Source organism: Halichoeres trimaculatus, unplaced genomic scaffold, assembly GCF_033239565.1.
Source record: "Halichoeres trimaculatus isolate MK-OKI-2021-1 unplaced genomic scaffold, fHalTri1.1 fHalTri1_scaffold_12, whole genome shotgun sequence".
Taxonomy (NCBI): Eukaryota; Metazoa; Chordata; class Actinopteri; order Labriformes; family Labridae; genus Halichoeres; species Halichoeres trimaculatus.
This window is the reverse complement of record NW_027437190.1, coordinates 929,356-953,613: the sequence shown is the minus strand read 5'-3', so window position 1 is coordinate 953,613 and position 24,258 is coordinate 929,356. Positions and strand designations below refer to the sequence as shown.

The 24,258-nt window shown below is 43.2% G+C and overlaps 1 long non-coding RNA gene and 1 pseudogene across 1 annotated transcript; both read right to left on the bottom strand.

Moving 5' to 3' along the window:
- Nucleotides 1–1,529: 1,529 nt before the first annotated feature.
- On the bottom strand, nucleotides 1,530–5,258 carry LOC141800549 (uncharacterized; annotated as a pseudogene).
- Nucleotides 5,259–22,476: 17,218 nt separating this feature from the next.
- On the bottom strand, nucleotides 22,477–23,808 carry LOC141800249 (uncharacterized). Its single transcript, XR_012599310.1, has 3 exons — nucleotides 23,629–23,808; nucleotides 23,400–23,475; nucleotides 22,477–22,744 (listed from the first exon to the last, which is right to left on the bottom strand). It is a non-coding gene; the product is annotated as an uncharacterized LOC141800249 (long non-coding RNA).
- Nucleotides 23,809–24,258: the final 450 nt, after the last annotated feature.

Genomic DNA, 24,258 nt, shown 5'->3' with positions numbered 1-24,258 from the left:
TTTAGAATAATTGACGTAATTTAGCATTTTAATCTAGTCACATGTTATGTTCAGGGTTGATGTATGTTTATCTGGAAGATAGAAGGTTAGCTTCTGTCTCCAGCTTGTGTCTGTGAGGTCTCTTTGACCCTGTGTTAACTTTCACCCAGTCTCCTAGCTCCATGCTCTGATTCAACAGTCACACACTTTGATAGCACACCTCTCTGGAAACTGACATCAGCTGTGGGTTGAGACAGTTGTGTCAGTCATGTTTTTTGGCCAATTATTCTCGGGTGTTTAGTTTAACTCAACCTCTTGTAGGCGTAGCAATTATTGTTATAAAATTGTATTGCTCCCGGATATCGGGGCTCATTCTTTTGGGACCAGCGCTGTGAACTTTACCTGTGACCAGAATAAATGCTGAACTGAGAAATGGATCATCTTCTCGTGATCTTTGGGAGCTGTTCAACTAAAGAACTGGGTAGATTTTATTACAGGGTCAACTATAATTTGTGGTTCACATTTATGTTAAATATCATATAATGTTTGCAAGAAAATTGCAGTTTTGTAATGAAGGTTTGTTCATAATCTGTTGACTTTTTAAAGTCTCTCTCTTTCTTTCACCCTGTTTATTTGTAGTGCAGTGCTGCAAATCAAAATTTACCTCAAGGTTTGGGCAGTGATGTGTAAGCAATTGGTTCTGAAAATAAACTGCCATTTCGGATCATCAAATGTTACTTTATGGTTTACAAATATCTTGTGAACCATTTACAAAGTATTACAAAGATCAGTCCCAACTTTACAATAACTATCAAAGTAGTGTTCATAGATGGTTTAGAAACCATTCATAAACCATTTACAAAGTATTACAAACATTAGTCCCAACTTTAAAGTAACCGTCTTAATAATGTTTATAGGTGGTTGAGAAACCTGCTATAAACTATATACAAAGCATTACAAACCATAGTCCCAACTTTACAATAACCATCTTAATAATGTTTATAGGTGGTTTAGAAACCAATTATAAACCATTTACATGGTATTACAAACATTAGTCCCAACTTTACAATAGCCATTAAAGTAATGTTTGTAGGTGGTATAGAGACCAATTATTGAGTGTTTGTTAATATTAAATTGACTATTAACTGAAACTACTGAACTACGTATCTTTTTGCATGTTTTAAATGATGTTTAAAAATTACTAAACAATCTATTGATCATTTATTAAAAGTCTATATATAAGTTATAGACAATGATTCAACATTAATAAACTATCTGTTTACCATTTTAAAAATGGTTTATTTACCATTTATAAATGATGGTTATTGTAAAGTGTTACCAAATCATGACATAAAAATGTTTTGTTATTGAGTGATCTGATGTTTAAAAGTCCACAGTTTGCAGGTTTGCTGTTAAAAGTGGGGTAGGGTAGCCGTGGAAGCAGGGGAATGTGGATGAGATTTGAGGGGATACAGTTCCTGATAGAGTGGAGGTGAGGACGAGAGGAGGTGATGTGAATTGGAATTAAAGAACTACTGATTAAACCAAGGTTAGGGAGCAGAGGAAAAGGGGATTGGCAGGTGAGTGGGCGGGACAGCCTGGAGAGGATCGATTGCCCGGCTGCTGGGCCCTCGACCGGCTTGTTGGAGGAGTGCAGGGAGACCATCCAGGGTAGCGTGGCAGCGGAGGCAAAGACCAGCTGTGGTGCCAGAGCTGAGGGCGACAGGCCGGAGGCCTGCATGAGCAAAATGTGTTTCGCCTGAGCCGAGGCTATGGATATAAAGCCCTCCAGCAGCTTGTCCTTTTCACGGATATCATTTTGCTGACGGCAAAGTTTCTCTTCCAACCGTGAATTTTCCCTTTTGCAGCCCACACACAGCCATACAGAGTTTTTAAGTGCTTTTAGCCCCACTCTTCTGGGTCTTGTTGGCGCTGAGGGGACGAGCCTCAGTGATTCCATACTCAAATCAACCTGAAATGATTTCCCTGATGGCTGAGAACAAAGGCCTGGTTTAAAAAGTGTCCAATCCAGCTAAAAAGTTTTAAAAAAGGTTAAAAGATGCCATAAAAACTCGTTAATAGTCCAGTTTTTCAGCAGAACATCTGGCGGACGGAATGGATGCTGACGCATGCACAGTACCTTGTTAGGGTACTGCATGAGCAGAATGATAAGATGTTTCTCAAAGATGTGGGTAGTTCCTGCATATTAATTAAGGTCAAATTAGTCCAGACTGGTCCTGCAAATCATGCACTGCAGACTAACTGACTGAAGTCATGATTCATTCCTGCCGTGAGGAGCACACACACAGTGCACCTCTCCTTTGACTGGGCAGCTCTGGCACTTTATTACACATTCTTTTTTTCTGCCATTCAAAGCACAGGCTGTCTTTATTCTCCATCATGGCAGCAAGACGCAGGATGATGCAGTAGCAGCTGAACGTGGCTTTGGTGAGGTGTTGTGGATTGGAGGTTTTCCTGTCTTAAAATGACCTACCAATGTCGGCCGTGAAACCATGGTCCCACATGGAGGGCCAGAAAGTCCATCAGAGTCCTACAGCTCGGCTGATCACCATACAAAGACTAAATAAAGCCACTCCTTTATTGCTGCTCTTCATCCTGTACCCACAGGGGGGCACGGCCCCAGCTGCCGTGTCCTGGTCCGTTTCTCTAAACCAGTCAGACCGACAGGACCTCTTAGTGTTAGCTTAGCTTAAGATTACTGTTCCACAGCAGGGATGCTAAAGACAGATGAACAGGGAGACAGGCAGGCAGGCAGACAGACAGACAGGCAGACAGGCACACGACAGACAAGCAGGCAGACATACAGACAAGCAGGCAGACAGGCAGACAGGCAGGCAGGCAGGCTAACAGGAAGGCAGACAGACAGACAGGCAAACAGGCAGACAGACAGGCAAACAGGCAGACAGACAGTCAGGCAGACGGACAGGCAGGCAGACAAAAAGACAGGCAGACAGACAGGCAGGCAGACAAAAAGACAGGCAGACAGACAGACAAACAGGCAGGCAGACAGGCAGACATACAGATAGACAGGCAGAAAGGCAGTCAGACAGGCAAACAGACTGACAGACAGATGGAAAAGCAGGCAGGCTGACAGGCAGACAGACAGACAGATGGATAAAAAGGCAGGAAGGCTGACAGGAAGACAGGCAGACAGACAGACAGGCAGGCGAAAAGGTAGACAGACAGACAGGGACTGACAGCCAGACAGACAGGCAGGAAGACAGGCAGATGGACAGACAGACCGACAGGCAGACTGGCAGGCACACAGACAGGCAGGTAGACGGACAGACAGACAGATGGAAAGGCAGGCTGGCTGACGGTCAGAAAGGCAGACAGACAGACAGACGGATGGAAAGGAAGGCAGGCTGACAGGACGACAGGCAGACAGAAAGACAGGCAGGCCGATAGGCAGACAGACAGACAGGGACTGAAAACAGACAGAAAGGCAGGCAGACAGGCAGTCAGACAGACAGGCAGAGAGATAGACAGACAGATGGAAAGGCAGGCAGGCAGACAGGCAGGCAAACAGACAGACAGGCAGACAAACAGACAGACGGACAGACTGGAAAGGCAGCCAGGCGGACAGGCAGGCAAACAGACAGACAGGGAGACATACAGACAGACTGACAGGCAAGCAGACAGGCAGAAAGACATACAGGAAGGCGGACAGACAGACAGGCAGGCAGACAGACAGGCAGACAGACAGGCAATAAGATAGACAGGCAGACAGGCAGTCAGAAAGGCAGACAGATGGACAGGCAGACAGACAGACAGGCAGGCAGCGGGCAGGCACACAGACAGGCAGGCAGATGGACAGACAGACGGATGGAAAGGCACGCAGGCGGAAAACAGGCAGACAGATGGACAGGCAGACAGACAGATAGACAGACAGATGGACCGAAAGGGATGCCAAAGACAGATGAACAGAAAGACAGACAGGGAGACGGTCTGACAGACAGAAAGACAGACAGAAAGACAGACAGGCAGACAGACCAATGTAAAGGCTGGCAGGCTGACAGGAAGAAAGCCAGACAGGCAGACAGACAGAAAGGCAGGCAGATAGGCAGGACAGACAAACAGGCAGACAGGTGGACAGACAGGCAGACAGATAGACAGACAGATAGAAAGGCAGGCAGGCAGACAGGCAGGCAAACAGACAGACAGGCAGACAAACAGACAGACGGACAGACTGGAAAGGCAGCCAGGCGGACAGGCAGGCAAACAGACAGACAGGGAGGAATACAGACAGACTGACAGGCAAGCAGACAGGCAGAAAGACATACAGGAAGGCGGACAGACAGGCAGGCAGACAGATAGGCAGACAGACAGGCAATAAGATAGACAGGCAGACAGGCAGTCAGAAAGGCAGACAGATGGACAGGCAGACAGACAGACAGGCAGGCAGGCAGACAGGCAGGCAGCAGGCAGGTACACAGACAGGCAGGCAGATGGACAGACAGACGGATGGAAAGGCACGCAGGCGGAAAACAGGCAGACAGATGGACAGGCAGACAGACAGATAGACAGACAGATGGACAGGAAGGGATGCCAAAGACAGATGAACAGAAAGACAGACAGGGAGACGGTCTGACAGACAGACAGAAAAACAGACAGGCAGACAGACCAATGTTAAGGCTGGCAGGCTGACAGGAAGAAAGCCAGACAGGCAGACAGACAGAAAGGCAGGCAGATAGGCAGGACAGACAAACAGGCAGACAGGTGGACAGACAGGCAGACGGATAGACAGACAGATAGAAAGGCAGGCAGACAGACAGACAGGCAGGCAGGCAGAAAGGCAGGCAGCAGGCAGGCACACTGACAGGCAGGCAGATGGACAGACAGAAAGATGGAAAGGCAGGCAGGCTGACAGGCAGGCAAATGGACAGGCAGTCAGACAGGCAGGCAGAAGGGCAGGGAGGCAGACAGACAGGCGGGCAGGCAGGCAGACAGGCAAGCAGACAGGTGGACAGGAAGGCAGACAGACAGACTGAAAGACAGACAGCTAGGCAGACAGCTAGACAGGCAGACAGACAGACAGAAAGCTAGGCAGACAGTCAGACAGACAGGAAAACAGACAGGCAGAAAGACATACAGGAAGGCGGACAGACAGACAGGCAGGCAGACAGGCAGACAGAAAGGCAGAAAGATAGACAGGCAGACTGGCAGGCAGACAGGCAGGTGTAACCCAGGTAAAATTAAACCTTCAGCTGCCTCTCAGCATAATCTCGGGTGCGTCATGACGTCACGCTGTATGTCATGCGGTCAGGTGACCGGGCATAGCAAATTAAATCGGCGCAGGCCGGGAGGGAAATACACAGTTCAATCGATCGTGGATAGAGCCCTCTCTGGAGACGATTGTTGCAGGTACATACATCCATAAAAGTCTATTTTTGCCGTTAATCCTCACTTCAACTAAACTAACATAAAATGAAATCACAGGACGCCAACTACCAGCGCCGACGACGGACCGATCGCATTGATTTAACTCTGGAACCGGTGAGTTCTGAAACTTAGCTCCGCTTAGCCTAGCCAGCTCCATTGATTTACCTGGAGCGGCTAGCATGGTCTTTTATGCCCGATTTCTCAACATGTGTTTAACCAAATGAAACGCACTTTATGTCGATTCATTGTTGAAGTATTCTTTGTATGTGATTGTCATTTAGTAGCTATTTGTTGCACTTTGATGCTCCAAACGTATCATTGTTTGGGTCATTGTTACACGTGCTTCAAGGCACTTTAAAGCCACACTTGAGCTGCTATGATGCATTGATGCACTTTGACAACGTTATATGAACTCAGTATGATGTTTGTATTACAGTGATGGTATAATATTGTACAATACGAGATTATTTTTCACTTAAGTATGATGCAACCTGCGTTGTTTATGCTGTGAATTGATTAGACATTTTGTGAATGAAATGAACTTATGTGTGCACACAAAGAGTTTACTCTGGTCCTGTTACTTTTTATTCAGGCCAGGTTTGATGGCGAGCTATGAGCCTATGATGAATCCAGTGACTTCTATGAGCCTATGATGAATCCAGTGACTTCTATGAGCCTATGATGAATCCATTGACTTCTATGAGCCCGTGATGAATCTATTGACTACTGTGAGCCTGTGATGAATCCATGATCGGTTAGGTCACAAACCCCAGGCAGCTCATCCTGCTCTGCCCAATCCATCCTCCTGCTCTGGCCGGGCTGGTAGGAGGCTTCTTGCAGCCGCCTTTCTTTATTTCATTCTTTCTTCTCTCTTTCATTCTCCTTTGTCCTAGAACCCTCAATTCACGCACTCACGCCTCACACTAACACGTCCCCGAGGGAACAAAAAGGACTGAACTTTACAAGGGAAGAATTCAGTGATCGAACGCACTGCATTTATGAACTGATGTTGAGCTTCTACTGTGTGTTTATTGTGCAATTGTTGTTTTTTTGTCATGTGTGTCTTTATAATATATGATGATCATCAAAACATACTTGTCTCAGTCTCTCTCTCCGCTCCTTGAGTCAAACTAAGAGTCTTCTGATATAGTAGCCTTACCAATCTCTTAACTGTTCATGTGATACACATGCTACATAATTTTTGGCGAGCTAGCCAGGAGCGGAGATAGTGTTTAGACTGTTGTATTGTGATTAATTATATATTTACAAATCATGGAAACATTTGAGAAACATGGCATTAAAATTCCTAATTCAGTCTTAATACAGGACGCGACCAAAACAGCAACCAATGATGAAGCCATAGACTTTTTAAAGCGGTTCGGCTCGGTTTCTAAAGCAGTGGTTATTGATGAGCCTGATTCGTTCTTTGATCAATCCATTGTAGTAGAGTATAACTCAGGCGCTCCACTGGTTTCGTTGCGAAAGATTTTGCCTCACACATACGTGTGTGAGAATGATAAGGTAACGTATGAGATTTTGGACTTGTCTACACTCTGTGCCGATGAAGTAGGTAAACTTCAGACAAAAAACTATCTAGAAGAACTAGAAAAAGTTGCTGGACTAACAGGACAAGATTATGCTGTTGTGTTAACCGGGGTGATGTCTCTGCTTGGCCAAACTGTCACCAAGCTTCAACCCACTGTTGATGAGGACAGTAAAGGAGAGCTGCCACTGGCTACCAATGTCAACATTCTTCCTTCTGCACTACCGTCAGTCACTGACATGCATCATCCAAGTGTTCCAGTCGATCCAGCCCTAAACCCAAGCCAGGTTAAATTGGAATCAGACCCCACTGTCCAGAACCCACCAAGACTCTCACTGCCAACTATGACACAACATGAACTGAATCCTCCTGAAATTCAACGCTATGTTGTAGAACACATAGTGAAAAATGAAGACAGCACAGCTCACTATTTGGGCCAGCGCATCAGGATCTTCTCTGGCAGATCACAAAGACCTCAAAGTGAATCAGACTATGACACCTGGCGGTCCAGCATTGAACTGTTATTAAAAGACCCCGCCATATCTGACTTTCAGCGCTCCCGTAAGATCTTTGACAGTCTGCTGCCACCTGCAGCTGATATGGTGAAGCACCTGCAACTGGATACTCCACCAATGGTCTATCTTCAGACACTCGACTCGGCTTATGGTACTGTTCAGGACGGTGAGGAGCTTTACGCAAAGTTTTTAGACACCTTTCAAGATGCTGGTGAGAAACCTTCCAATTATCTGCAACGCCTTCAGGTTGCTCTGAACTCAGCAGTTAAGCGAGGAGGAATCTCAAGCAAAGACACTGACCGACACTTGTTAACCCAATTCTGCCGTGGTTGTTGGGATAACTCGCTCATAACTGAACTTCAACTGAAACAACGAAAATACAATCCACCAACGTTTGCTGAATTTCTGTTACTGTTGCGGACAGAGGAAGACCGGGAAGCTGCTAAGGCCGTAAGGATGAAACAGCATCTTGGTTCAGCAAGACCCAGAGCCTCTGCTCATGTGCAGTACGCTCATACAGACAGGACAGAGAACAAAGAAATAGCTGCTCTTACTACAGTTACACAGCAACTTGCTCAGCAGCTGGCAGATATCCAGAAGCAACTTTTATCACTCACAGCTGCTCAGTCACGTTTCAGTCAGTCTGCTGCTTTCAAGACCACATCTGGCAATAAGTTGGGGGAGGGTCAGAGGGCAGGCAAGCGACCAAAGACCCTGTCCTCTGCACCTAAGCCCGGCTATTGTTATAGGTGTGGTGAAGACGGCCACATCAGGCCCAACTGTGAAAATCCTCCAAACTCTGCTTTAGTTGCTACCAAGAAAAAACAGTTTTTGGACAGACAAGCCAGATGGGAGAAAACAAACCCCACATCCCGACCATCTTTAAACTAGATCCAGTTCTTGTTAAGGGGCGAACCGGAACTGTTGAGGACCCACAATGTCCCAACCAGATGAAGAAAACAGCAAAATGTGAAAGACTGACTCCACCTACTGTGCCCTCTCAATTACCCAAAGGGTTAATTGGGTCCTGCTGCACTGCTAGTATTAAAGTTGCCGACATTGAATGTAATTGCCTCCTGGACACCGGATCACAAGTCACAACTATTCCAGTATCCTTTTACAATCAGCACTTTTCAGACCAACCTTTGAAATCCCTGCAAGATCTTCTACAAGTGGAAGGAGCTGCTGGACAGGATGTTCCATATCTCGGGTATGTGGAGATGATGGTTACGTTCCCAAAAGAGTTTCTTGGCACCGACTTCCACGTGAACACCCTCGCACTTGTTGTTCCAGACATTCGACCAGACGTCCCATCCTCAGTTTTAATTGGTATGAATACTCTGGAGCCCTTGTACCGCCAGTACATGATGAGTGAGTTTGCGGGTTTTCAGCCAGCTGCTCATGGCTACCGTGCTGTTCTCAATCTTCTACAGCTATGTCATCAGCAACAGCAGGCTGGCAATGATGGAATTATAAGGTTAGCTAGCAGGTCTTCTATCCTCATCCCTGCTGGGCAGACCACTGTTGTGAGCGGCTCCATTCAAACCAGCATGCCAGCTCCAGGTCAGTGTGCTTTTGTTGAGCATCCAACTTCACCACTGCCAGGTGGGTTGTGTGTCAGAAATTCGCTCATTATGCTTCCAAGACAGACGCATAAGAAGATTCCTGTCATCCTCACCAATGAGTCAGATCATGAAATAAGCATTCCACCTCTGAGTGTCATTGCTGAGCTCGCTCTGTCACCTCAGATCCTGTCCCATCAAGTGTCCTCAGACCGGTCATCAACTGAAAAACAAACCAATGTTGTAAGTTTGGATTTTGAACAGTCTCCAATTCCACCAGAGTGGAAAGAACGGATAACAAACAAGCTGAATGAGATCCCTGATGTCTTCTCACATCATGATTTAGATTTTGGGTGCACTAACAAAGTGAAACATCGAATTAAATTGCATGATGAAACCCCTTTTAAGCATAGAGCCAGACCCATTCATCCACAAGATGTCGAAGCTGTGCGGCAACATCTGCGTGATCTGCTGAAGGCTGGGGTTATCAGAGAGTCAGATTCACCCTTTTCGTCTCCAATTGTGGTGGTTCGTAAGAAGAATGGAGACATTCGTCTGTGTATTGATTATCTTAAACTGAACCTGCAGACAGTCAAAGACGCCTACGCCTTGCCCAACCTGGAGGAGTCGTTTTCAGCTCTCACAGTTTCCAAGTGGTTCAGTGTGCTTGATCTCAAATCTGGATATTATCAAATCGAGATGGATGAAGTTGACAAAGAAACAACTGCCTTCGTCACACCAATCGGATTTTGGGAATTCAATCGAATGCCGCAAGGTGTAACAAATGCTCCAAGTACATTCCAACGATTAATGGAGAAATGTATGGGGGATCTCCACTTGAAGGAAGTGCTTGTTTTCCTTGACGATCTCATCGTGTTCTCAAGTTCGCTGGAAGAGCATGAGCAAAGGCTGCTGCGGGTACTGAATCGACTGAAACAATATGGTTTGAAGCTCTCTCCGGAAAAATGTAAGTTTTTCCAGACTTCAGTGAGATATCTTGGCCACATTGTTTCTGAGAAAGGAGTTGAGACTGACCCAGAAAAGATCATCGCTTTAAAATCCTGGCCAGTTCCAAAGAACCTGAAAGAACTCAAATCATTCTTAGGATTTGCAGGCTATTACAGAAGGTTCATCAAGGGGTATGCTGCCATCGCCAAACCTCTGAATGATCTCACAAGGGGCTACACATCCACCTCAAAGTCTCAACCCAAGACCAATCCAGTCAAGACTCAAGATGCGAAGCAGCCGTTTGGAGAGCGATGGTCGCTCACTTGCCAGCAAGCATTCGACTCCCTCATAGCAAAGTTGACCAGTTCCCCAGTTCTTGGTTTCGCTGATCCCAAGCTGCCCTACATTCTCCACACAGATGCCAGTACCACTGGATTGGGTGCGGCTTTGTATCAAGAGCAAGATGGCCAGCTAAGGGTAATTGCTTATGCCAGCCGGGGCTTGTCACCAAGCGAATCAAGGTACCCTGCTCACAAGCTCGAGTTTCTTGCTCTGAAATGGAGTGTGACAGAAAAGCTTCACGACTACCTGTATGGAGCTGACTTTGTAGTGGTAACTGACAACAATCCACTCACCTATCTTTTAACATCAGCAAAGTTAGATGCTGCCAGCCACAGGTGGCTCGCTGCCCTGTCAACTTATACCTTCAAATTGCAATACAGAGCTGGAAAACAGAACCTTGATGCTGACGCTTTATCCCGCTGCCCTCGCAACCAACTTGCTGACACTACATCAAAGAGAGACTGGGACTTGATTGATGCGTTCACCCGAGAACATGCCAGTGAACCAGGAAAAATGGAGGAGGTGGGACCTGATGTTGTTTCTGCCATTTGTCATTGCTGCCTTGCCACCAGTCAGCTAAGTTGATCAGCAGAGGGTCCTATCACCTTGGTAGAATCATTAAGCATGTCATCTGAGGCTATTCCCTATTGCTATGCCAGTGAAACTGACCATGGGCTTTCAGTTGTTCCTTCCTTGTCCCATTCAGACCTGAAAGACAAACAACGAGCTGATCCAGTGATAAAAGAGGTCATTCACCAGATGGAGACAGGAGAGAAAGTACCTCCCACAGCACGGCATGAGCTCCCAGACCTGGCATTGCTGTTAAGGGAGCTAAATCGTCTTGAGTTACAGGAAGAAATCCTGTACAGAAGAAGACAAGACGGAGCACAAGTCTCACTCCAGTTGGTGCTACCCACAGAGTTGAGGTCTGTTGTTTTAAAAAGTCTTCATGATGACATGGGCCATATGGGCATTGAGCGAACCTTGGATCTTGTGCGCTCCAGGTTTTTCTGGCCACACATGGCAGCTGACGTCGAGTCTAAGATCAAGTCATGCAGCCGTTGTGTGAGACGAAAAACTCCTCCAGAACGATCTGCACCCTTGGTTAACATCAAAACCACTCGTCCACTGGAATTGCTGTGCATGGATTACCTTTCCATAGAACCAGATCAGAGCAATACTAAAGACATTCTTGTTCTCACCGACCACTTCACAAAGTTCGCTGTTGCCATACCCACCTCAAACCAGAAAGCCAAGACGGTAGCAAAATGTTTATGGGAGAATTTCATTGTTTGTTACGGAATACCTGAACGTCTACATACAGATCAGGGAACCGACTTCAAGTCAAGATTAATCAAAGAACTGTGCCAACTCGCTGGTATTGAAAAGACCAGGACAACACCTTACCATCCTCGAGGTAACCCTGTAGAGAGGTTTAATCGGACACTACTCAGCATGCTTGGGACTTTGGAACCGAAACAGAAGACCCGTTGGAAAGAATATGTAAAGCCGTTGGTCCATGCATATAATTGCACTCGAAATGATGTCACTGGCTTTACGCCGTATGAACTGATGTTTGGTCGATCACCTCGCCTCCCTGTAGATCTCGCTTTTGGACTACCCCTGCAAACGAACCAGTCCACTTCACATTCTCAGTATGTTGAAAACCTTTGATCTCATCTTGAGGAGAGTTTCCAAATAGCATCCAAGAATGCCACCAAATCAGGTGAAAGAAACAAGATTCGCTTTGACAAACGAATTACCCCCTCAAGTTTGACTGAAGGAGACAGAGTGCTTGTCCGTAATGTCCGTCTTCGTGGAAAGGACAAGCTGGAAGATAAATGGGAACAAGAGGTCTACATTGTTGTGAAACGTGCTGGGGATTTACCTGTGTACACTGTGCGGCCCGAAACAAAAGATGGACCAACTCGCACACTGCACCGGGATCTCCTTCTCCCTTGTCCATTCCTGGAGAGCAGTCAAGATCCTGATCCTTCAATGAATCGTCCTCAAACCCGAAGCCAAAAACCTGCTATTTCTGATGATGAGCAGGACCAGGATGAAGCTGAGGAACTGGAGTATCCTAAAGCCCAGATCCCACCTACCTCTTTCATGTTCAAGAGTGAGCATCCAGTTCCAAACAGTCTTGTGCCTCAAACTGGATCTGTAATTGTGCCTCCAGCCTGCTCAGAGAAACCTGTCGACACTGTGCCTGCAACCAGCTTACCTGAAGATGGGGAGTCTTCTGCTGAGCCCAAAGCTTCTGGGTCTGTGAGAGAAGGACTGGAGCCTGATGATGGGAACATACTTGACGGGGTACAGCCCACTTGTGTTCCGGAGCTCCTTGAAGAACCAGAGCTACCTGGCCAGGCAGAGACATCACCCATTACCAATGAGTCCTTGCCTTACTCGGTTGCGACTAACACTGACATACCAATCTCACCTGATACTGCTGTTGAGTCAGATCCTGTATTCCGATGGCCAAGTGGACAACGTCAGCCACCCAGTCGTCTCCAGTACACAGCTTTGGGTAATCCACTCATTTCTGTGGTGCAGACTCTTTTCCATGGGTTAGCTGACGCTTACAGTGAAGTTTTTAGTGCTTCTGCAGCAAATGACCTTTTGCAGCCTCGTGTTTATGAAGTTTAGTATGCACCGGGAGTTGCATGATTTAAGTGGGGGAGGGTGTAACCCAGGTAAAATTAAACCTTCAGCTGCCTCTCAGCATAATCTCGGGTGCGTCATGACGTCACGCTGTATGTCATGCGGTCAGGTGACCGGGCGTAGCAAATTAAAACGGCGCAGGCCGGGAGGGAAATACACAGTTCAATCGATCGTGGATAGAGCCCTCTCTGGAGACGATTGCTGCAGGTAAATACATCCATAAAAGTCTATTTTTGCCATTAATCCTCACTTCAACTAAACTAACATAAAATGAAATCACAGGACGCCCACTACCAGCGCCGACGACGGACCGATCGCATTGATTTAACTCTGGAACCGGTGAGTTCTGAAACTTAGCTCCGCTTAGCCTAGCCAGCTCCATTGATTTACCTGGAGCGGCTAGCATGGTCTTTTATGCCCGATTTCTCAACATGTGTTTAACCAAATGAAACGCATATGGAAGTATAACTGTGCCATCAGGATTTGAACATGAATTTCTCACACTGAATTTTTTCAGCATCGAAATTGGACGTTGAATATTAAAAAACATCGAATTTCAAGCGCTGATTGGTTATTCTCCCCCTTTTATATTTGTCCATGTTGAAATAAATTCAGTGTAAAAAAATTCAACATCTCAAAAAATCCAGTCGAAAAAAAATCAGTGTCAAAAAGAATTCAACATAAAAAAATATCTATGTCTCGAGAAATTCGGTGCCAGAAAATTCAGTGTCAGGAAATTCAGTGTCAAAAATAATCCAGTCTCAACATCCGGGTAACCAAGGAGAAGCAATCGATCCCTGTTCAAGTCGTACAACGCTCAGCCAATCAGGTTACGCTCCACTGGTCATTTGACACCATGACAGGTCACCAAGGGTCAATTCGTTTTGCAAAGCAGAAGAGGTACCTTGAGAAGAGGAGCAGCGACTAGTAGGAGAAAAATACGGAGAAAGAGAACAAAAGAAGTTAAAAAAAAACATACAAACAAACGAGACAAGAAGAAACCGGCTACTCAGCCATGTCGAGCAACGGAAGAGATATGGCTTCGGTGAGTATTACTGACATTAAAAGGCAACTCCGGTTTTTTGACACCTGGACCTTATTTAGCATGTCCGCGACTCAATGCGAACTGGTGGTGCGCTTGTGGACAGTGTTCGCCTATGGCAACAGAAGAGGAGCGTGTTTGTGATAACGATGGATGAAAAAATATAGCCGAAATGAGCGATTTTGCAGAGATTATGTCCCGCGCTGAAGCTCCCTTGCCGTGTCCCCCGCTAAGTGCGGCTAAAATCGGTTGGATCTAAATAACTTCTGAAGGACTCCGAGCTGCACGATGTTTGTCTGAGTGAGTATATGAGCATGCACACACCTATAAATAAGGTCCAGGTGTCAAAAAACCCGAGTTGCTCTTTAAACACCGACATTTAAACTGTGATACACGGCTGCAGTATAACGTAATGTACATTAGTCAGTTTTCTTTTGGCCGCCGCCCTTGGGTGCATGGGGGTGGGGGACAGCGGGCATAACTCCACGGACCTACCTGCTTTACGCAGCAGTCTGGTTGTGCACCGCTGTGAAGTTAGTTTTGCGTTGGGTCTTCGACGGTTAAGCAGTTTTATGTATATAAGGACCAACAGGTGCCTGGGAAGATCCAACCTGAAACGAACTTCACCGAGGTGGGACATGACAGCCATAAAGGATTAATATTGTCCTGCAGAGGCCCAGATTCGCGTTTCATCCGGTGAATTTTAGATTGATTTTGTGATACAATAGTTTAACATTCATTTTTATATCCACTTTGGGGACGCGCATGAGAAAGGACTCTTTCACGCAGATACCTGCTATTTATAAATGGAGAGAGTGAGGATCAGAAGGTCACTGTCGAGTTGTTGTGTAATAATTGTCAATAGCCATCTAATTTTAAACTGTTCAAGTATCTGAAGCAATTACTATTACAAGTTGCACTCTCTGAATAGTAGAACTTATCATGGGTCTGCTTTTCTATGGGTAATTTTTTTAATTTAATTTTTTCTCTCCTAGGAGCAACTGCTTAATCATCTTTTGGATAGGCTTCGCTCTCGATTGGAGAATATTCTGGGACGCATGCCTCTGGACCTAGACTTCTTGGAGTTTACTTGCACACAAGAACTTGTGTTTTTGAATGCTTTGTCAGGTCAATTGACTGTTTGTCCAGCTATTTTAAACGAACTGACACAGCTTCACAGTCTCATCAATTTAGAAAAGGAGGAAAGAGAGCAACATACTGCAGTTGTGCTGTTTGAAGAAGGACCAGCTGGACGACAGCGGATGACCATATCCCCAGACTACCTTAGAAAACTCCTGGAACTTAATCTGTCTGTTCCATCCATTGCTAAACTCCTAGGAATGTCCAGGCGAACGGTATACCGCCGCATGACTGAGTTTGATCTCTCTGTAAGAGCACTCTACAGCACTATGACTGATGACGAGTTAGATCAATGTGTGAGAGACATCCAGACCAGGCAGCCTAACTCTGGGTACCGTATGATGAAGGCCCTTCTCCAAGCCAGGGGATTTAGGGTGCCTTATAGACGTGTCCGAGCCTCCATGCACCGTGTTGACACCACTGGTGTCATCAACAGAATGTGCCATGTTGGATGTATCGCTCGACGGACCTACTCAGTTCCAGGACCCCAGTCTCTGATGCATATAGATACAAACCATAAATTGATTCGGTAAATTCATAATAGGCAGTCTTTTTGACTAAATGTATGAATAACAAAGAGTGGTTTTAAAGCATGTGGTTGTTACCAGTAGGGCTGGGATGATATGCTTTTCTCCTGTTTCAATTTTTAGCAAAATCAAATTAATTAATTTAAAAATTGTCAAACAAAAAATCCTGATACTTATGTGAATTGATATTTTCTCCCACCCCTAGTTACTAACACCATGACACATTTTATACTGCCAACTTTAGGTCACTCCATATGCACCATAACAGCTAACCTGTTAAAGTGGTTGTCATGTTGTCTGTTTCATTATACAACTGTATGTTTAACACTGTAAGTTTTGCAGTAAGTTTTAGTTGCTCACTGTTTCTTTTTCAGCTACAACATTGTTGTCTTTGGAGGCATTGATGGTTTTTCCCGTAAGGTTAGCACCATTTTTTCAGATAAAGTGCACACATTTTCCTTATTTAAGCTTGTGTAGTTCATAGAGGTGTAATATTTTTTGGTCTGCAGATAATGTATCTTGGTGCCGCCAACAATAATCTTGCATCAACCACCCTGGCATTCTTCCAAGAATCGGTTGAGAAATTTGGTTTTCCTCTCAGGTAAATGGATATAGGGTTAGAGTAAGGATTTTACACCACAACAGAACTACCATTGGTGGAAAGTTACATTTATTCAATCACAGAACTTAAATATACTTCAGAGTGATGTAAAGATTTGTGTAAAAAAAATTGAAAAATCAAAATCTAACTACACCTTACATTTGATATTTTACATTATCTTATATCTGGAAGATAAGTTTTGTTAGTGTGGATAATTGATTGGAGGTTTTTCTTTTGCTTGAACTACTTTAATCTGTTTACTCACTGGTGTAAGTGAACACTAGAATTTGGAGTAGCCTACTGAATGTATAGTATTAACCCTTGTGTGTGGAAGAATTGGATGGTAGGAAAAATACTGGGTCAGAGATAAGTACATTTCATACATTAATGTGGCTATATAAAGCCTATATTACCCCTACTTCCCATCTTTTAGTACAAAAGATAGAAGAAGAGATAGTGAATGTGGAGCTCAAATGACTTAACTTTTACACTTTCTTCAGAGTTCTGCCTTGACATACTTAAGTCATTCTTATGGCACTGTTATTAGGTACTTTTTGTAAAGAAGCTCTTGCAAATATAGCTAAAACCATGGACAAACAACTGGTGTGATTTTTTTCTGGTGACCTTCTGCCACTTTTACAGTAATATTTGCCATTTAAGGAATGTCTTAAATAGTTTAATGTAAATATTAAATGTCACACAAATATAAATGTTAAATTTAAATATGAATAGATTTATTTGTATATTTATGAACTCTACAAGTGTGTTTTGTTCCCTACAGGGTGCGTGCAGATCAGGGAGTCGAAAACGTGGATGTTGCTCGCATTATGTTCACGGTCCGTGGCACTGGAAGGAGCAGCTTTATATCCGGGAAGAGTGTTCATAACCAACGGTATGTTCAGTAATAGAGATACCAGATGCTAGGTTGCCACCTCTTTCATACTGTGCTGTGGTAGTATGTTGGCAGACAACTACTTACTGGGGAACTTTCATGTACAATTTTTTTTCACATATGCATAGGCTGTATTGACATGCAGTATGTATGAAACAAGTTCTAAATCTTAAGTGGGTTGTGCAAAAATACAAAACAAAGAAATTCATTGTTTGAAATATATTTGATATTTTAACATTTAATTTTTGTGCATCCATTGGGGATAAAAATATTTTAAACAAATTAAACAGATAATTAGAAACACTTTTTTGATTATTTTTTAAAAATGTATTTACATTTTCCAGAATTGAGCGGCTGTGGAGAGACCTGTGGACAGCTGTAACCTGCATCTACTATGATGTTCTCCACTACCTTGAAGAAGAGGGCTTCCTCAGCATCACCAATGAAATGCACCTCTTCTGCTGCCACTTTGTGTTCCTCCCACGCCTGCAGGATGACCTCGATACTTTCCACAGTGGCTGGGACAACCATTCACTAAGAACAGAGGGCCACATGACTCCTAACCAGCTGTGGGAGCTTGGTCGCACACATAATCCAGTTCCGGGACCAGACAGCATAGAGGTTATGCATATGTGTAATTAGAACAAATCATTTAATTAAAGATATTGAATCAGATCTGCTAAAAGCACAAAATATTTTGAAGTGTGTCTACTTTTACTTTATACAATCTAAAATGCTTTCTATTTGTAGGGCATGGATATCCCCAACATTGACTGGGAAGAAAGTGGACTTCCTTGTGGTGATCACTTGAGTGTCATTGTTCCACACACTGCATGCCCACTGACTGATGAACAACTGACATCTTTGAGAGATGCAATCAACCCAAGAGCTGCATCCCAGTCTTTTGGCTGTGATATCTACATATCTGCAGTTCAATTTTGTGAGCAATTTCAAGATACCTAAATAAAATGATCAGGAAGACTTGTTTTGTGTTGAACCTTTAATGTAATGTCAGATCAATCTGAACAAGCTTGAAAACATAGATATAGTTCTCTTTCCTTTATCTCAGACATGTAGATTTTTCACCTACCTTGACATGTTTCGGCGGAAACTTCCGCCTTCCTCAGAAATGTCACCAGATGATAGGTGTGACGTGTTAAATCTGCTGGTGTTACCCTCCTGTCAAATTTTCTGACAGGAGGGTCACGCCTCCCGCTGTCCGTTCTCCTGTGCAGGACGCTGCTCCAGGTGTGTGAGAGCATGTATGCCCCCACCTCCCTGTTCATCATCCCTGGGCCCTGTTTCCTGATCTCGATGGCTTCCCTATTCGTAATTCAGGAAACGGGACCCAGGGACGATGCACAGGGAGGTGGGGGCATACATGCTCTCACACACCTGGAGCAGCGTCCTGCTCAGGGAAACGGACAGCGGGAGGCGTGACCCCCTGTCAGAAAAATTAACAGGAGAGTCACACCTCCATAACACCAGCTGATTTAACACGTCATATCTATCATCTGTTGACACTTCTGAGGAAGGCGGAAGTTTCCGCCGAAACATGTCAAGGTACGTGAAGAATCTACATGTCTGAGATAAAAGAAAGAGAACTATATCTGTACAACTTCAAGACATAATGAACACCTAAGCTTGAAAACAACATTTAACTTCAGCCACTATGTCTGACAAGCATAAACTGAGGCCCAGATGTAGCTCACACAAGACCAAATCCAGTATGACAAGTGCAAATACAGGCCAGGATGTCATTTTTGAAAGATGGGTAGTCCTTATAATGCCCTGGGATGCGCAAGGTCTCAAAACAGGTAGATGATGTGAGGTATCTGCCCCCAATGATTTCCACAGAGAGACTCTGTGGTACGACCTCCCATCCGGTCCAGAATTTCACCAAGTTGGTGAGTTCAGCTGGTGTTGCTACCAAGTAGATTCAAATGGGTGATGATTAGTCATTAGAATAAATAGCCAACTATTGCACAAACAGCTTAACTTAACAGAAGATTAGACAAACTCTTAAGACGAGTAAACTTACCATTGGTTATGAACTGTCACAGATAGCCTGACATGCGGCACTTAGTTTCGATGGAACAGTCTTCATCATCACTGTCATCCTCACGAGGCCATGTGATTCGCTGAAGAAGTACCTATGTTGAAAAAAAAAAAAAAATGACTAAGACAATAATTTTGATTCTTAAATCAATACTCATTACACTCTTTGGTCAAACATAACTGGTTGATACCAATGATGTCAATTGTAAGTAATGTATAGGAAGACATCAGTAACAAGAACAAGACAAAAATGGACAGTATTGGATGCCTACAAGGTATAAAAAACATTTTCTACAGCACTAAAAGATAATATTAAAATAAATTCAACCTCCGCGCAGACATTTCCTGCCACATCTTTAGGAAAGAGTAGGGCCACTGTGTCAGGTCTTTTGGTCATCAGTGTCCACAATGGTGTCTCTTTAAGACCTTGTCTCAGCTGTTTTATTTGCCGTGTCACACGTCCTATTACCTGTTAAAAGTAAAAAGAGAGTAAGAACAGAAACCATCAGGAAAAAGTGCAGTATTTTTTTATTTTTTTATTTTACCAAAAAGTAACTCAAAAGACTCAAAGGACTCAAAAACAAATGTACAGTCTGTTTGGATAGACATTTATCAAACTAAGTTTCACTCACAGCATGGATCAACAGCTTCTCAAAAAGCCACCTCCTGTTGTTCTCAGTTAGGGAAGGGAGGTCCCATGCAAAGGCCAAGTCCTGGACGCTTTGTTTATCTTTATCAGACAGTATGGATCCCCCTTCAAGCTTTAAGACAATAAGGAATGTAAAATGTCTCATCAAGGACAATGGATACCAGAGATGGCAGTTAGTGATGGCATGTTGTGGGCTGATACAAATACTCTGCTGATATTAACACACATTCCTAATGGATACACAATAAAAGGGATATACGGATTCATTTTGGTGTTGGGAGTATATATTTGTATACATATGTGTTTTTGTTTTTTATAGGGCAGTTACTTTAATGCATTAATTAGATTAATTACACCACAAATTAGTGCGTCATAAAAATGTATCGCAATTAATCATAGCACACAAACATTTTAATATTGGCCAGCAGGAGGACTTGTACATGGCAGTGGCACGTCACTTCACACATGCGTCTCTAGTCAAACAAAACAAAGCCCAGGTGACAACAGGAGTGATATTTAAGACTTAGTCTTGTTTTATTTTTGAATTGATTTATCTATATTTTTACTACATTCTTTAATAATGCATCAGGCCTAACTGGTTTGCTGGATGTCCTCAACCTTTTTCTTATTTTGAATTTGATTTATGAAACACACTGAAAGTGAAATTTGAGTTGCCTGATTGAGCTAAGAATTTTCTAGACAAGTTGCCCTGACTTTTGTTTTATTCAATCACCAATAAAAATGTGGATTTATAAATCTTCACTTCTTAGTGTATTCATTTGATTAGTCATGCACAACAATTTTATAATATCCTAGAATTCAAATTCTTTATTAGGGTACTTTAAGCAAATATGAGATTAAAATGTGATTAATTAGATTTATTAATAATAAATCTGCTAATTAATTAGATAATTTTTTTTAATCGTCTGACAGCACTAGTTTTTATATATGTTTATATGTGTATCCATAAAATGAAGAGTTTTATGCTCTACTGTTAAGTGTCTTGGGATAACACTTGTTATGAATTGGCACTATACAAATAAAGATTGATCAAATAAAAAGGTATCCACATTGTACAACGTATTACCGAAAGACAGAAAACTGTTTTTTAATTAAACATACAAGCCTAATTGTTTCCCTGATGTCCAGGTCTGGACAGTCCTCCAATGTAACGGTGGCAGTGTCAGGACTCCCACCAAGCAGAACATGTACAAAAGCAGGGCTGAGTCCCTGAAGACATGGTCCTTCATGAAGAAAGGAGTGGCCTATCATTCTCCCCGCCATCATGAACATCTCACTCTCCACTAGAAAGTGAGAAGCTGAGGGGACTAAATGCCCAGGCTCCCCCTCAAAAAGACGTGTAAGCTTTGTACCTGCTGTTAAGACATAAAAAACATTAATCAAGAACAATAAGAAGAAATAGGCCTTGTAGTATATTGGATTACCAGAAGTGCTATACTAAGTTTGGTCCATAGGTGGCACTGTAGCTTTGTGGTGTTGTTACTTTGTTGATGTTGAGACCACAGAATAAATGTGGCGATACACTGAAATGAACATGGCTCTGTCCGCATTTGTGTTTCCCCTGGGTGTGTATGAGAGTGATTCCTCAGAAACTGCATTTTATTTTGGTGATAGTCTGGCCTACATTAAGAGGAGCTTTTTGAAATTTGACAATGCTGAAAATGCTAAAAAAAAAATACATACCAAAATTTATGCAAAACCCTGACTTCAGTTTTTCTATGCATGTTGAGAAGAAAAAACGGGTTACGCCCTCTCCAATAGCAGTATCTCCTGTAAAACAATGTAAATTTTGGTTGCAAAAGCACAAGGTAAATAAGTGAGTTAGATTTTGACAATTGTAACTTTTAACTGAAGCTACCTTCAAGTTTGCAATTGAGGGGTCGTCCCCATTCCACATTAGGCCGCTTGTAGAAGGAGATCAGTGCCATGTCCTGTTCTTCAAGGCTTTTTCTGATTTCCATGCTCAGAAGTAAGGGACTCTCTGTTTCATGATTACGCAGAGAACTGCCAGCACACTGAGAAATGGCCTTGCTGGGGTCAGTGATGGTTAACCAGTCTAATATGAAAACAAAGGAAATGTGGTTGTTTCATTACCAATATTTGTTGTCGAGACAGCAAAAAGAATTCAAAATTTCAGATGTAACATTATATCTTCCTTAACTTTCCTATGCTACTGCTAAGCCTGAACAGCACCTACCATCTGTAATAGCTGTAGAAGATCTGGATGGTCCAGGCATTGCTTCTTGGTCTCCCTCAAATGTAACGCTTTCATGTGTCACCTCTTTCCCTGCCCTTCTACCCTCACAAAATTATTTTTGTTACAACTGTAGAATAGGCAGGACAAAGACTGAAAAGACAATGAGAATAAAAAGTACATAGATACCTTTCCACACACGAGGAAGCATGTACCTCAATGATATCAGTAGGAATCATCTTCGCGCAGACAGGACATTCCTGCACACCTGCTGATTAGAGGTTGAGAAGAGTGTTATTTTCTGTTTTTTCAATACCAATACTCACAAAAGCTGAACATTAAGAGTTCTTACACTGTCTCTCTTCAAGCTGACTGGTTTCCCCATTGGCCAGGTTATCGTCGCTACAGAAATCCATGACGTCACAAGATTTGATGTGCTCTGTCAGGAGTGGAAGGGGAACTTCTAATCCACACTTCTGACATGTGGCTTTTGGCATGTTGCTGAATGCTACATCAGTTAGTGGCAGGGGGTTTGTGCTGAGTTCTTCTTGGATTGGGGCAATGTAAAGGTTTTTACACCCACGACTTAAAGATTTCAGCATCACGCCAGTATAGCCAGTATCACTGGGAGTCACAAGATTGAGTTGTCGGCTCCCCCATCCACCTACAGGTAGCAGGAGTGGAAGATTACATTACAATCAAAAGTTATTAGATAATCCAAACATTTAGTCAAAGCACCTAAATATGTCATCAGAACAGACCAGGCTGAAGAAGTAACCTAAAACAAACCTGGTGTTTTTTTTTTTGTTTTGTTTTGTTTTTTCCCACTTCTGCCAAGGAAGCTATGCAATAATCAGCATCTGTTTGTTTGTCTCTCTGTTCGTTACATATCTAAAAAAAAAAAATGGACGGATTTCAATGAAATTTTCAGGAAATGTCAGGATTGGGACAAGAAACAAATGATTACATTTTGGGAGTGATCCTGATCACCGTCTGGATCCAGCATGATGAAAAATGCAATTTTTTTGAATAACCACTGAACTAAATTAGATATCATTATGAATCCACTTGCTAATGGTATGTTTTCATAGTCAATGATTTTAAATAGTTAGATGAAATAAAGGTAGGACTAATATTAATGGTGAAAATTACAATCTGAGTGAGGACTGTGGTGCTGGCGGAGGTCTGCGCTCTCTGACCTCAGCTCAGATATGCTATATATTAAACATGCAGAGTTCAAAGTAAAGAGGTTACTGTGAAGAATACATTTTAAGTAAAATGAAAAAGTACCAGTATAACACAAACTAGTGTTGGCCTACCTGAAGGTTTGTAGAGCAGCCACCCACCAGTAACTGACCCCAATTTTGGGAATAAAACTTTGAGGGCATCACATAACTGTAAGCAAAAAATGTATACACATATAATCTTCCCCAAAAATGGTGTCAAAACTTGAAATCTTTAAGAGCATCAATAACACTGCATGGAATTCTAAAAACTCCATATAACTTCAAAACCTACAATACTAAGTTAACAATTGCATGTTTTTACCTCCTCATGTGTTGTGCTTTCATCTAGATGAGCAGTCCTACGGCCCAGTCCTGCATGCATATGGACTATTTGCTCCTCCTCTTTTGGAGTTTTTTCACATCGCTTTGGCAACAAATAGAAAGCCACATCCAGTGGCCTAGGCCTCCTGGCAGGAACAGGACTTGCTGTGGGAAATCGCCTTTTTCCCCTGCCCCTGGTGAAAATACCTGGAAAGGACCTACAGAAAACAAACAAACAAACAAACAAAAAACACTAACTACAACCATATGTGACATTATTAGAAGATTATGTATTATCAAGTCCTGCTATAACTTAGCTCATTTCATAATTAATTTAATATTAGCCTTAAGTGAGAAGTTTATGTTTTAAACTTAAACAAACTTTTCTTCACCTGGTCATTTCCATTTGAACTGGTTCTGTTCGTCTCTGTTCTCTGCAGAATTGTATCCAAGAAAATCTATTAATAATCAATACATCTAAAATGTATGAGTAGTATAAGCCATATGTACACAAAGTAAATTTCAATACTAAACCTCATTTGTTGATTTGTGACTCCAACACTTGCTGAACCCTGCTGACCTGATGAGTTGAGTAGTTGTAAAAGGCGGTTGGCTGACTGTAAAATATTAT